Source organism: Ranitomeya imitator, chromosome 3 (genome assembly GCF_032444005.1).
Source record: "Ranitomeya imitator isolate aRanImi1 chromosome 3, aRanImi1.pri, whole genome shotgun sequence".
Lineage (NCBI taxonomy): Eukaryota > Metazoa > Chordata > Amphibia > Anura > Dendrobatidae > Ranitomeya > Ranitomeya imitator.
Genome location: NC_091284.1, coordinates 698,708,938 through 698,724,420, shown reverse-complemented (window position 1 = coordinate 698,724,420; position 15,483 = coordinate 698,708,938).

Sequence of the window (15,483 nt, the reverse complement as noted above, 5' to 3'; positions counted from 1 at the left end):
GTCCACTACATGAGTCCAAATCTGCTGCAACCTGTCCACCACAGTATCCACACCAGGACAGTCCGAAGACTCAACCTGTCCTGAAGAGAAACGAGGATGGAACCCAGAGTTGCAGAAAAATGGCAAAACCAAGGTAGCCGAGCTGGCCCGGTTATTAAGGGCGAACTCAGCCAAAGGCAAAAAGGACACCCAGTCATCCTGATCAGCAGAAACAAAACATCTCAGATATGTTTCCAAGGTCTGATTGGTTCGTTCGGTCTGGCCATTAGTCTGAGGATGGAAAGCCAAGGAAAAAGACAAGTCAATGCCCATCCTACCACAAAAGGCTCGCCAAAACCTCAAAACAAACTGGGAACCTCTGTCAGAAACGATATTCTCTGGAATAAAATGTAAACGAACCACATGCTGGAAGAACAATGGCACCAAATCAGAGGAGGAAGGCAATTTAGACAAGGGTACCAGATGGACCATCTTAGAAAAGCGATCACAGACCACCCAAATGACTGACATCTTTTGAGAAACGGGAAGATCTGAAATAAAATCCATAGAGATATGTGTCCAAGGCCTCTTCGGGACCGGCAAGGGCAAAAGCAACCCACTGGCACGAGAACAGCAGGGCTTAGCCCGAGCACAAATCCCACAGGACTGCACAAAAGTACGCACATCCCGCGACAGAGATGGCCACCAAAAGGATCTAGCCACTAACTCTCTGGTACCAAAGATTCCAGGATGACCAGCCAACACCGAACAATGAACCTCAGAGATAACTTTATTCGTCCACCTATCAGGGACAAACAGTTTCTCCGCTGGACAACGATCAGGTTTATTAGCCTGAAATTTTTGCAGCACCCGCCGCAAATCAGGGGAGATGGCAGACACAATTACTCCCTCCTTGAGGATACCCGCCGGCTCAGACAAACCCGGAGAGTCGGGCACAAAACTCCTAGACAGAGCATCCGCCTTCACATTTTTAGAGCCCGGAAGGTACGAAATCACAAAGTCAAAACGGGCAAAAAACAGCGACCAACGAGCCTGTCTAGGATTCAACCGCTTGGCAGACTCGAGATAAGTCAAGTTCTTATGATCAGTCAATACCACCACGCGATGCTTAGCTCCTTCAAGCCAATGACGCCACTCCTCGAATGCCCACTTCATGGCCAGCAACTCTCGGTTGCCCACATCATAATTTCGCTCAGCAGGCGAAAACTTCCTGGAAAAAAAGTGCATGGTTTCATCACTGAGCAATCAGAACCTCTCTGCGACAAAACAGCCCCTGCTCCAATCTCAGAAGCATCAACCTCGACCTGGAACGGAAGAGAAACATCTGGTTGACACAACACAGGGGCAGAAGAAAAACGACGCTTCAACTCTTGAAAGGCTTCCACAGCAGCAGAAGACCAATTGACCACATCAGCACCCTTCTTGGTCAAATCGGTCAATGGTTTAGCAATACTAGAAAAATTGCAGATGAAGCGACAATAAAAATTAGCAAAGCCCAGGAACTTTTGCAGACTTTTCAGAGACGTCGGCTGAGTCCAATCATGGATGACTTGGACCTTAACAGGATCCATCTCGATAGTAGAAGGGGAAAAGATGAACCCCAAAAATGAAACCTTCTGCACACCAAAGAGACACTTTGATCCCTTCACAAACAAAGAATTAGCACGCAGGACCTGAAAAACCGTTCTGACCTGCTTCACATGAGACTCCCAATCATCCGAGAAGATCAAAATGTCATCCAAGTACACAATCAGGAATTTATCCAGGTACTCTCGGAAGATGTCATGCATAAAGGACTGAAACACTGATGGAGCATTGGCAAGTCCAAATGGCATCACTAGATACTCAAAATGACCCTCGGGCGTATTAAATGCAGTTTTCCACTCATCGCCTTGCTTAATTCGCACCAGATTATACGCACCACGAAGATCTATCTTGGTGAACCAACTAGCCCCTTAATCCGAGCAAACAGATCAGATAACAATGGCAAGGGGTACTGAAATTTAACCGTGATCTTATTAAGAAGGCGGTAATCTATACAAGGTCTCAGTGAACCATCCTTTTTGGCCACAAAAAAGAACCCTGCTCCCAATGGCGATGACGACGGGCGAATATGACCCTTCTCCAGGGATTCCTTCACATAACTGCGCATAGCGGTGTGCTCAGGCACGGATAAATTAAACAGTCGACCTTTTGGGAATTTACTACCAGGAATCAAATTGATAGCACAATCACAATCCCTATGCGGAGGTAGGGTATCGGACTTGGGCTCATCAAATACATCCCGGTAATCAGACAAGAACTCCGGGACCTCAGAAGGGGTGGATGAAGAAATTGACAGAAATGGAACATCACCATGTACCCCCTGACAACCCCAGCTAGACACCGACATGGATTTCCAATCTAATACTGGATTATGGACCTGTAGCCATGGCAACCCCAACACGACCACATCATGCAGATTATGCAACACCAGAAAGCGAATATCCTCCTGATGTGCAGGAGCCATGCACATGGTCAGCTGGGTCCAGTACTGAGGCTTATTCTTGGCCAAAGGTGTAGCATCAATTCCCCTCAATGGAATAGGACACTGCAAGGGCTCCAAAAAAAACCCACAACGCTTAGCATACTCCAAGTCCATCAAATTCAGGGCAGCGCCTGAATCCACAAATGCCATGACAGAATACGATGACAAAGAGCAGATCAAGGTAACGGACAGAAGAAATTTTGACTGTACCGTACCAATGGTGGCAGACCTAGCGAACCGCTTAGAGCGCTTAGGACAATCAGAGATGGCATGAGTGGAATCACCACAGTAGAAACACAGACCATTCAGACGTCTGTGTTCTTGCCGTTCAACTCTGGTCAAAGTCCTATCGCACTGCATAGGCTTAGGTAATACCGCCAAATGGTGCACAGATTTACGCTCACGCAAGCGTCGACCGATCTGAATGGCCAAAGACATAGATTAATTCAGACCAGCAGGCATAGGAAATCCCACCATGACATCCTTAAAGGCTTCAGAGAGACCCTTTCTGAAAATCGCTGCGAGCGCAGCTTCATTCCATTGAGTGAGTACGGACCACTTTCTAAATTTCTGACAATATACCTCTATCTCATCCTGACCCTGACACAAAGCCAGCAAATTTTTCTCTGCCTGATCCACTGAATTAGGCTCATCGTACAGCAATCGGAGCGCCAGGAAAAACGCATCAATATTACTTAATGCAGGATCTCCTGGCGCAAGGGAAAATGCCCAGTCTTGAGAGTCGCCACGTAAAAAAGAAATAATAATTCTCACTTGTTGAGCTGGGTCACCAGAGGAGTGAGGTTTCAAGGCCAGAAACAGTTTGCAATTATTTTTGAAATTCACAAACTTGACTCTATCACCATAAAACAAATCAGGAATAGGAATTCTTGGTTCAAACATAGGCTTCTGAACCACCAAATCTTGAATCTTTTGTACATTTATAACGAGATTATCCATTGAAGAGCACAGACCCTGAATGTCCATGTCCACACCTGTGTCCTGAACCACCCAAATGTCTAGGGGAAAAAAAAGGCAAAACACAGTGCAAAGAAAAAAAATGGTCTCAGAACTTCTTTTTTCCCTCTATTGAGAATCATTAGTACTTTTGGCTTCCTGTACTGTTATGAAAGGCAATTCAGTACCAAAATGGACATAGCGGTCAGAGCACATACAGTGATCTGACAATAACTCAAAATCATAGAACGAGCTCTGAGACGTGGGAACTCTGCAGACCGCAATCCCTAATCCTCTCCAAACAACACTAGAGGCAGCCGTGGATTGCGCCTAACTCTGCCTATGCAACTCGGCACAGCCTGAGAAACTAACTAGCCTGAAGAAAGAAAATAAGCCTACCTTGCCTCAGAGAAATACCCCAAAGGAAAAGGCAGCCCCCCACATATAATGACTGTGAGTAAGATGAAAAGACAAACGTAGGGATGAAATAGATTCAGCAAAGTGAGGCCCGACTTTCTTAACAGAGCGAGGATAGGAAAGATAACTTTGCGGTCTACACAAAACCCTAAAGAATACCACGCAAAGGGGCAAAAAGACCCTCCGTACCGAACTAACGGCACGGAGGTACACCCTTTGCGTCCCAGAGCTTCCAGCAAAACAATTAGACAAGCTGGACAGAAAAAATAGCAAACAAATAGCAAAGAAGAACTTAGCTATGCAGAGCAGCAGGCCACAGGAATGATCCAGGGAAAAACAAGTCCAACACTGGAACATTGACAGGAAGCCAGGATCAAAGCATTAGGTGGAGTTAAGTAGAGCAGTACCTAACGACCTCACCACATCACCTGAGGTAGGAAACTCAGAAGCCGCAATACCACTTTCCTCCACCAACAGAAGCTCACAGAGAGAATCAGCCGAAGTACCACTTGTGACCACAGGAGGGAGCTCTGCCACAGAATTCACAACACAAATCTGCCTCCCAGAGCTTCCAGCAAGACAGAATTAATTTACACTGATAAGCTGGACAAACATAGAAAGCACCGAATGGATAAGTCCACAATCTATGGACAGAAAAGAGCAAGCAAAAACTTAGCTTTGCTGAACTGGTCAGGATAACAGGGAACTCCAAAGAGATGTGAATCCAACCAGGAACCATTTACAAGTGGCACTGGCTGAAGAAAGAGCCAGGCCTAAATAGCAGAGCAGAAGAGACGATAAGTGGAGGCAGCTGATGACAGCTAACTCCAAGGAGCAGCCATACCACTAGAAACCACAAGAGGGAGCCCAAGAGCAGAACTCACAAAAGTGCCACTTACAACCACCGGAGGGAGCCCAAGAGCGGAACTCACAACACATGGCCCCATCAGAAAAAAAAAATTACACTTACCTTCCCGGTTTCCCCTTGGAGCGTCCTGCTCCGTTGCCAGCAGCTGCTTACGTCATGCGCTGCTTACAAGCAGAGCACAGCTGCCGTCTTCCTGCTGCTGCCGGTAGTCACGTGTGCCGCTACTTCAGAGAAATGAATACTCACTGCTCTCTGTGCGCACAGCCTCATTGTGCAGAGCAGTGAGTATTCATTTCTCTTAAGTAGCAGCACATGTGACCGTCGGCAGCAGCAGGAAGCCGTCGGCTGACACTGTGTGCACTACTGAAGAGCAATGAGTACTCACTGCTCTCTGGGCACACAGTCTCGGCGTGCAGAGCAGTGATTATTCCAGCAGCTGTGCTCTGCTTGTGAGCAGCGCATGATGTCCATGCCATGTGCTGTTTACAAACATAAAGTAGCAGCTGTCAACGGAGAAGGACGCTGCGAGGGAACACCGGAAAGGTAAGTGTAATGGTGTGGTTTTTTATGTTTTCTGATGGGTCATGCATACCAGGATTGGGACGGGGGCCAATTATAATGATAATAATTTTATTTATATAGCGCCAACATATTCCGCAGCACTTCACAAATTATAGAGGGGATTTGTACAGACAATAGACACTACAGCATAACAAAAAACACAGTTCAAAATAGATGATGTTATGGAAATTTGGTTTGGATAAATCTATCCCTGTGTGTGCTGCGGCCGTTCCCAATTAGATTGAGTATTTTGAGCGCTCAAGGAATGAGACTGCACAACATTGTGACGATAACATTCCACCAATACTGATGATTTATTGTACATACATGGTTTTATAATTGCATATAGAAAGGAGGTGGTTAGGGGTGGTGAGTTAATTACCATATTGTCTAGCTCCTTTGTTATTGGTTATCTAAATATATATATGGAATATTGTGATTAATGCACATATGAATGCTGATTAAGTAACTAAATTGTAGCTGTCACACTTATCCTGCTCTTCAGCAGGATTCTTAGACATTAGTTCAAGACATCTGGCCTAAGTTCCGTTTTTTGGGTGTCTGGAAAGTACCGAGGAACCATCTGGCCTAGCTCATGTGGCCAAGTTGAGCAATTGATTATAAACTAGCTGAGTATATAGATATATTTGCATTTATATGAGTATATATGATTATAAAGGAGTATACATGCAAATGAGTGAGATCTACATGATATATATATTTCCATCACAATCAGCCCCTTAGATATCACTTGCCCTAATCCTAGCCTCCTGTCCCAAAGCGCTGCAACTCTTTTATGCTGCCGGTGAGCTGACGCATGCCTAGCGCATACGCCCCCCTCCATACAGACTTTTCACAAATGGGCATTATAATAATAATAATAATAATAATTTTTATTTATATAGCGCCAACATATTCCGCAGCGCTTTACAAATTATAGAGGGGACTTGTACAGACAATACATTTCAAAAACCTGACCTGCACATCCAAACATAGACTGAGTGTGAACAGGTGCTGAACCCAGAGTCGCCAACTCGTATATAGTTAAATAAATAGGGCAGCACACTGCAGCGCCAAAACATGCAAACTTGAAAAAACGAAATTTGAACTGCATTACTGCACTAGAAATATGAAAAATGAGAGCTTTTAGCGCACAAAAATGGCCAATTTTATGTGTACCTCGTAGCCACGTTAAGGCATCTCTCTTATACGAGGTCCTACGTTTGACCTACCTCACTGAGAATAAACGTCTCCATCTGAATGGGTACATGTAGAAACCTCTTCTTGGACTCAAATTCTCTCTCTATGTGGAGGGGTATTGGACCTACTATAATTAAAACACCTGAAGCTAGGAGGCGGGGAGTGCACGATCAGAAGGCTAGAGAATACATTTCAAAAACCTGACCTGCACATCCAAACATAGACTGAGTGTGAACAGGTGCTGAACCCAGAGTCGCCAACTCGTATATAGTTAAATAAATAGGGCAGCACACTGCAGCGCCAAAACATGCAAACTTGAAAAAACGAAATTTGAACTGCATTACTGCACTAGAAATATGAAAAATGAGAGCTTTTAGCGCACAAAAATGGCCAATTTTATGTGTACCTCGTAGCCACGTTAAGGCATCTCTCTTATACGAGGTCCTACGTTTGACCTACCTCACTGAGAATAAACGTCTCCATCTGAATGGGTACATGTAGAAACCTCTTCTTGGACTCAAATTCTCTCTCTATGTGGAGGGGTATTGGACCTACTATAATTAAAACACCTGAAGCTAGGAGGCGGGGAGTGCACGATCAGAAGGCTAGAGAATACATTTCAAAAACCTGACCTGCACATCCAAACATAGACTGAGTGTGAACAGGTGCTGAACCCAGAGTCGCCAACTCGTATATAGTTAAATAAATAGGGCAGCACACTGCAGCGCCAAAACATGCAAACTTGAAAAAACGAAATTTGAACTGCATTACTGCACTAGAAATATGAAAAATGAGAGCTTTTAGCGCACAAAAATGGCCAATTTTATGTGTACCTCGTAGCCACGTTAAGGCATCTCTCTTATACGAGGTCCTACGTTTGACCTACCTCACTGAGAATAAACGTCTCCATCTGAATGGGTACATGTAGAAACCTCTTCTTGGACTCAAATTCTCTCTCTATGTGGAGGGGTTTTTGAAATGTATTCTCTAGCCTTCTGATCGTGCACTCCCCGCCTCCTAGCTTCAGGTGTTTTAATTATAGTAGGTCCAATACCCCTCCACATAGAGAGAGAATTTGAGTCCAAGAAGAGGTTTCTACATGTACCCATTCAGATGGAGACGTTTATTCTCAGTGAGGTAGGTCAAACGTAGGACCTCGTATAAGAGAGATGCCTTAACGTGGCTACAAGGTACACATAAAATTGGCCATTTTTGTGCGCTAAAAGCTCTCATTTTTCATATTTCTAGTGCAGTAATGCAGTTCAAATTTCGTTTTTTCAAGTTTGCATGTTTTGGCGCTGCAGTGTGCTGCCCTATTTATTTAACTATATACGAGTTGGCGACTCTGGGTTCAGCACCTGTTCACACTCAGTCTATGTTTGGATGTGCAGGTCAGGTTTTTGAAATGTATTCTCTAGCCTTCTGATCGTGCACTCCCCGCCTCCTAGCTTCAGGTGTTTTAATTATAGTAGGTCCAATACCCCTCCACATAGAGAGAGAATTTGAGTCCAAGAAGAGGTTTCTACATGTACCCATTCAGATGGAGACGTTTATTCTCAGTGAGGTAGGTCAAACGTAGGACCTCGTATAAGAGAGATGCCTTAACGTGGCTACGAGGTACACATAAAATTGGCCATTTTTGTGCGCTAAAAGCTCTCATTTTTCATATTTCTAGTGCAGTAATGCAGTTCAAATTTCGTTTTTTCAAGTTTGCATGTTTTGGCGCTGCAGTGTGCTGCCCTATTTATTTAACTATATACGAGTTGGCGACTCTGGGTTCAGCACCTGTTCACACTCAGTCTATGTTTGGATGTGCAGGTCAGGTTTTTGAAATGTATTCTCTAGCCTTCTGATCGTGCACTCCCCGCCTCCTAGCTTCAGGTGTTTTAATTATAGTAGGTCCAATACCCCTCCACATAGAGAGAGAATTTGAGTCCAAGAAGAGGTTTCTACATGTACCCATTCAGATGGAGACGTTTATTCTCAGTGAGGTAGGTCAAACGTAGGACCTCGTATAAGAGAGATGCCTTAACGTGGCTACGAGGTACACATAAAATTGGCCATTTTTGTGCGCTAAAAGCTCTCATTTTTCATATTTCTAGTGCAGTAATGCAGTTCAAATTTCGTTTTTTCAAGTTTGCATGTTTTGGCGCTGCAGTGTGCTGCCCTATTTATTTAACTATATACGAGTTGGCGACTCTGGGTTCAGCACCTGTTCACACTCAGTCTATGTTTGGATGTGCAGGTCAGGTTTTTGAAATGTATTCTCTAGCCTTCTGATCGTGCACTCCCCGCCTCCTAGCTTCAGGTGTTTTAATTATAGTAGGTCCAATACCCCTCCACATAGAGAGAGAATTTGAGTCCAAGAAGAGGTTTCTACATGTACCCATTCAGATGGAGACGTTTATTCTCAGTGAGGTAGGTCAAACGTAGGACCTCGTATAAGAGAGATGCCTTAACGTGGCTACGAGGTACACATAAAATTGGCCATTTTTGTGCGCTAAAAGCTCTCATTTTTCATATTTCTAGTGCAGTAATGCAGTTCAAATTTCGTTTTTTCAAGTTTGCATGTTTTGGCGCTGCAGTGTGCTGCCCTATTTATTTAACTATATACGAGTTGGCGACTCTGGGTTCAGCACCTGTTCACACTCAGTCTATGTTTGGATGTGCAGGTCAGGTTTTTGAAATGTATTCTCTAGCCTTCTGATCGTGCACTCCCCGCCTCCTAGCTTCAGGTGTTTTAATTATAGTAGGTCCAATACCCCTCCACATAGAGAGAGAATTTGAGTCCAAGAAGAGGTTTCTACATGTACCCATTCAGATGGAGACGTTTATTCTCAGTGAGGTAGGTCAAACGTAGGACCTCGTATAAAAGAGATGCCTTAACGTGGCTACGAGGTACACATAAAATTGGCCATTTTTGTGCGCTAAAAGCTCTCTTTTTTCATATTTCTAGTGCAGTAATGCAGTTCAAATTTCGTTTTTTCAAGTTTGCATGTTTTGGCGCTGCAGTGTGCTGCCCTATTTATTTAACTATATACGAGTTGGCGACTCTGGGTTCAGCACCTGTTCACACTCAGTCTATGTTTGGATGTGCAGGTCAGGTTTTTGAAATGTATTCTCTAGCCTTCTGATCGTGCACTCCCCGCCTCCTAGCTTCAGGTGTTTTAATTATAGTAGGTCCAATACCCCTCCACATAGAGAGAGAATTTGAGTCCAAGAAGAGGTTTCTACATGTACCCATTCAGATGGAGACGTTTATTCTCAGTGAGGTAGGTCAAACGTAGGACCTCGTATAAGAGAGATGCCTTAACGTGGCTACGAGGTACACATAAAATTGGCCATTTTTGTGCGCTAAAAGCTCTCATTTTTCATATTTCTAGTGCAGTAATGCAGTTCAAATTTCGTTTTTTCAAGTTTGCATGTTTTGGCGCTGCAGTGTGCTGCCCTATTTATTTAACTATATACGAGTTGGCGACTCTGGGTTCAGCACCTGTTCACACTCAGTCTATGTTTGGATGTGCAGGTCAGGTTTTTGAAATGTATTCTCTAGCCTTCTGATCGTGCACTCCCCGCCTCCTAGCTTCAGGTGTTTTAATTATAGTAGGTCCAATACCCCTCCACATAGAGAGAGAATTTGAGTCCAAGAAGAGGTTTCTACATGTACCCATTCAGATGGAGACGTTTATTCTCAGTGAGGTAGGTCAAACGTAGGACCTCGTATAAGAGAGATGCCTTAACGTGGCTACGAGGTACACATAAAATTGGCCATTTTTGTGCACTAAAAGCTCTCATTTTTCATATTTCTAGTGCAGTAATGCAGTTCAAATTTCGTTTTTTCAAGTTTGCATGTTTTGGCGCTGCAGTGTGCTGCCCTATTTATTTAACTATATACGAGTTGGCGACTCTGGGTTCAGCACCTGTTCACACTCAGTCTATGTTTGGATGTGCAGGTCAGGTTTTTGAAATGTATTCTCTAGCCTTCTGATCGTGCACTCCCCGCCTCCTAGCTTCAGGTGTTTTAATTATAGTAGGTCCAATACCCCTCCACATAGAGAGAGAATTTGAGTCCAAGAAGAGGTTTCTACATGTACCCATTCAGATGGAGACGTTTATTCTCAGTGAGGTAGGTCAAACGTAGGACCTCGTATAAGAGAGATGCCTTAACGTGGCTACGAGGTACACATAAAATTGGCCATTTTTGTGCGCTAAAAGCTCTCATTTTTCATATTTCTAGTGCAGTAATGCAGTTCAAATTTCGTTTTTTCAAGTTTGCATGTTTTGGCGCTGCAGTGTGCTGCCCTATTTATTTAACTATATACGAGTTGGCGACTCTGGGTTCAGCACCTGTTCACACTCAGTCTATGTTTGGATGTGCAGGTCAGGTTTTTGAAATGTATTATCTAGCCTTCTGATCGTGCACTCCCCGCCTCCTAGCTTCAGGTGTTTTAATTATAGTAGGTCCAATACCCCTCCACATAGAGAGAGAATTTGAGTCCAAGAAGAGGTTTCTACATGTACCCATTCAGATGGAGACGTTTATTCTCAGTGAGGTAGGTCAAACGTAGGACCTCGTATAAGAGAGATGCCTTAACGTGGCTACGAGGTACACATAAAATTGGCCATTTTTGTGCGCTAAAAGCTCTCATTTTTCATATTTCTAGTGCAGTAATGCAGTTCAAATTTCGTTTTTTCAAGTTTGCATGTTTTGGCGCTGCAGTGTGCTGCCCTATTTATTTAACTATATACGAGTTGGCGACTCTGGGTTCAGCACCTGTTCACACTCAGTCTATGTTTGGATGTGCAGGTCAGGTTTTTGAAATGTATTCTCTAGCCTTCTGATCGTGCACTCCCCGCCTCCTAGCTTCAGGTGTTTTAATTATAGTAGGTCCAATACCCCTCCACATAGAGAGAGAATTTGAGTCCAAGAAGAGGTTTCTACATGTACCCATTCAGATGGAGACGTTTATTCTCAGTGAGGTAGGTCAAACGTAGGACCTCGTATAAGAGAGATGCCTTAACGTGGCTACGAGGTACACATAAAATTGGCCATTTTTGTGCGCTAAAAGCTCTCATTTTTCATATTTCTAGTGCAGTAATGCAGTTCAAATTTCGTTTTTTCAAGTTTGCATGTTTTGGCGCTGCAGTGTGCTGCCCTATTTATTTAACTATATACGAGTTGGCGACTCTGGGTTCAGCACCTGTTCACACTCAGTCTATGTTTGGATGTGCAGGTCAGGTTTTTGAAATGTATTCTCTAGCCTTCTGATCGTGCACTCCCCGCCTCCTAGCTTCAGGTGTTTTAATTATAGTAGGTCCAATACCCCTCCACATAGAGAGAGAATTTGAGTCCAAGAAGAGGTTTCTACATGTACCCATTCAGATGGAGACGTTTATTCTCAGTGAGGTAGGTCAAACGTAGGACCTCGTATAAGAGAGATGCCTTAACGTGGCTACGAGGTACACATAAAATTGGCCATTTTTGTGCGCTAAAAGCTCTCATTTTTCATATTTCTAGTGCAGTAATGCAGTTCAAATTTCGTTTTTTCAAGTTTGCATGTTTTGGCGCTGCAGTGTGCTGCCCTATTTATTTAACTATATACGAGTTGGCGACTCTGGGTTCAGCACCTGTTCACACTCAGTCTATGTTTGGATGTGCAGGTCAGGTTTTTGAAATGTATTCTCTAGCCTTCTGATCGTGCACTCCCCGCCTCCTAGCTTCAGGTGTTTTAATTATAGTAGGTCCAATACCCCTCCACATAGAGAGAGAATTTGAGTCCAAGAAGAGGTTTCTACATGTACCCATTCAGATGGAGACGTTTATTCTCAGTGAGGTAGGTCAAACGTAGGACCTCGTATAAGAGAGATGCCTTAACGTGGCTACGAGGTACACATAAAATTGGCCATTTTTGTGCGCTAAAAGCTCTCATTTTTCATATTTCTAGTGCAGTAATGCAGTTCAAATTTCGTTTTTTCAAGTTTGCATGTTTTGGCGCTGCAGTGTGCTGCCCTATTTATTTAACTATATACGAGTTGGCGACTCTGGGTTCAGCACCTGTTCACACTCAGTCTATGTTTGGATGTGCAGGTCAGGTTTTTGAAATGTATTCTCTAGCCTTCTGATCGTGCACTCCCCGCCTCCTAGCTTCAGGTGTTTTAATTATAGTAGGTCCAATACCCCTCCACATAGAGAGAGAATTTGAGTCCAAGAAGAGGTTTCTACATGTACCCATTCAGATGGAGACGTTTATTCTCAGTGAGGTAGGTCAAACGTAGGACCTCGTATAAGAGAGATGCCTTAACGTGGCTACGAGGTACACATAAAATTGGCCATTTTTGTGCGCTAAAAGCTCTCATTTTTCATATTTCTAGTGCAGTAATGCAGTTCAAATTTCGTTTTTTCAAGTTTGCATGTTTTGGCGCTGCAGTGTGCTGCCCTATTTATTTAACTATATACGAGTTGGCGACTCTGGGTTCAGCACCTGTTCACACTCAGTCTATGTTTGGATGTGCAGGTCAGGTTTTTGAAATGTATTCTCTAGCCTTCTGATCGTGCACTCCCCGCCTCCTAGCTTCAGGTGTTTTAATTATAGTAGGTCCAATACCCCTCCACATAGAGAGAGAATTTGAGTCCAAGAAGAGGTTTCTACATGTACCCATTCAGATGGAGACGTTTATTCTCAGTGAGGTAGGTCAAACGTAGGACCTCGTATAAGAGAGATGCCTTAACGTGGCTACGAGGTACACATAAAATTGGCCATTTTTGTGCGCTAAAAGCTCTCATTTTTCATATTTCTAGTGCAGTAATGCAGTTCAAATTTCGTTTTTTCAAGTTTGCATGTTTTGGCGCTGCAGTGTGCTGCCCTATTTATTTAACTATATACGAGTTGGCGACTCTGGGTTCAGCACCTGTTCACACTCAGTCTATGTTTGGATGTGCAGGTCAGGTTTTTGAAATGTATTCTCTAGCCTTCTGATCGTGCACTCCCCGCCTCCTAGCTTCAGGTGTTTTAATTATAGTAGGTCCAATACCCCTCCACATAGAGAGAGAATTTGAGTCCAAGAAGAGGTTTCTACATGTACCCATTCAGATGGAGACGTTTATTCTCAGTGAGGTAGGTCAAACGTAGGACCTCGTATAAGAGAGATGCCTTAACGTGGCTACGAGGTACACATAAAATTGGCCATTTTTGTGCGCTAAAAGCTCTCATTTTTCATATTTCTAGTGCAGTAATGCAGTTCAAATTTCGTTTTTTCAAGTTTGCATGTTTTGGCGCTGCAGTGTGCTGCCCTATTTATTTAACTATATACGAGTTGGCGACTCTGGGTTCAGCACCTGTTCACACTCAGTCTATGTTTGGATGTGCAGGTCAGGTTTTTGAAATGTATTCTCTAGCCTTCTGATCGTGCACTCCCCGCCTCCTAGCTTCAGGTGTTTTAATTATAGTAGGTCCAATACCCCTCCACATAGAGAGAGAATTTGAGTCCAAGAAGAGGTTTCTACATGTACCCATTCAGATGGAGACGTTTATTCTCAGTGAGGTAGGTCAAACGTAGGACCTCGTATAAGAGAGATGCCTTAACGTGGCTACGAGGTACACATAAAATTGGCCATTTTTGTGCGCTAAAAGCTCTCATTTTTCATATTTCTAGTGCAGTAATGCAGTTCAAATTTCGTTTTTTCAAGTTTGCATGTTTTGGCGCTGCAGTGTGCTGCCCTATTTATTTAACTATATACGAGTTGGCGACTCTGGGTTCAGCACCTGTTCACACTCAGTCTATGTTTGGATGTGCAGGTCAGGTTTTTGAAATGTATTCTCTAGCCTTCTGATCGTGCACTCCCCGCCTCCTAGCTTCAGGTGTTTTAATTATAGTAGGTCCAATACCCCTCCACATAGAGAGAGAATTTGAGTCCAAGAAGAGGTTTCTACATGTACCCATTCAGATGGAGACGTTTATTCTCAGTGAGGTAGGTCAAACGTAGGACCTCGTATAAGAGAGATGCCTTAACGTGGCTACGAGGTACACATAAAATTGGCCATTTTTGTGCGCTAAAAGCTCTCATTTTTCATATTTCTAGTGCAGTAATGCAGTTCAAATTTCGTTTTTTCAAGTTTGCATGTTTTGGCGCTGCAGTGTGCTGCCCTATTTATTTAACTATATACGAGTTGGCGACTCTGGGTTCAGCACCTGTTCACACTCAGTCTATGTTTGGATGTGCAGGTCAGGTTTTTGAAATGTATTCTCTAGCCTTCTGATCGTGCACTCCCCGCCTCCTAGCTTCAGGTGTTTTAATTATAGTAGGTCCAATACCCCTCCACATAGAGAGAGAATTTGAGTCCAAGAAGAGGTTTCTACATGTACCCATTCAGATGGAGACGTTTATTCTCAGTGAGGTAGGTCAAACGTAGGACCTCGTATAAGAGAGATGCCTTAACGTGGCTACGAGGTACACATAAAATTGGCCATTTTTGTGCGCTAAAAGCTCTCATTTTTCATATTTCTAGTGCAGTAATGCAGTTCAAATTTCGTTTTTTCAAGTTTGCATGTTTTGGCGCTGCAGTGTGCTGCCCTATTTATTTAACTATATACGAGTTGGCGACTCTGGGTTCAGCACCTGTTCACACTCAGTCTATGTTTGGATGTGCAGGTCAGGTTTTTGAAATGTATTCTCTAGCCTTCTGATCGTGCACTCCCCGCCTCCTAGCTTCAGGTGTTTTAATTATAGTAGGTCCAATACCCCTCCACATAGAGAGAGAATTTGAGTCCAAGAAGAGGTTTCTACATGTACCCATTCAGATGGAGACGTTTATTCTCAGTGAGGTAGGTCAAACGTAGGACCTCGTATAAGAGAGATGCCTTAACGTGGCTACGAGGTACACATAAAATTGGCCATTTTTGTGCGCTAAAAGCTCTCATTTTTCATATTTCTAGTGCAGTAATGCAGTTCAAA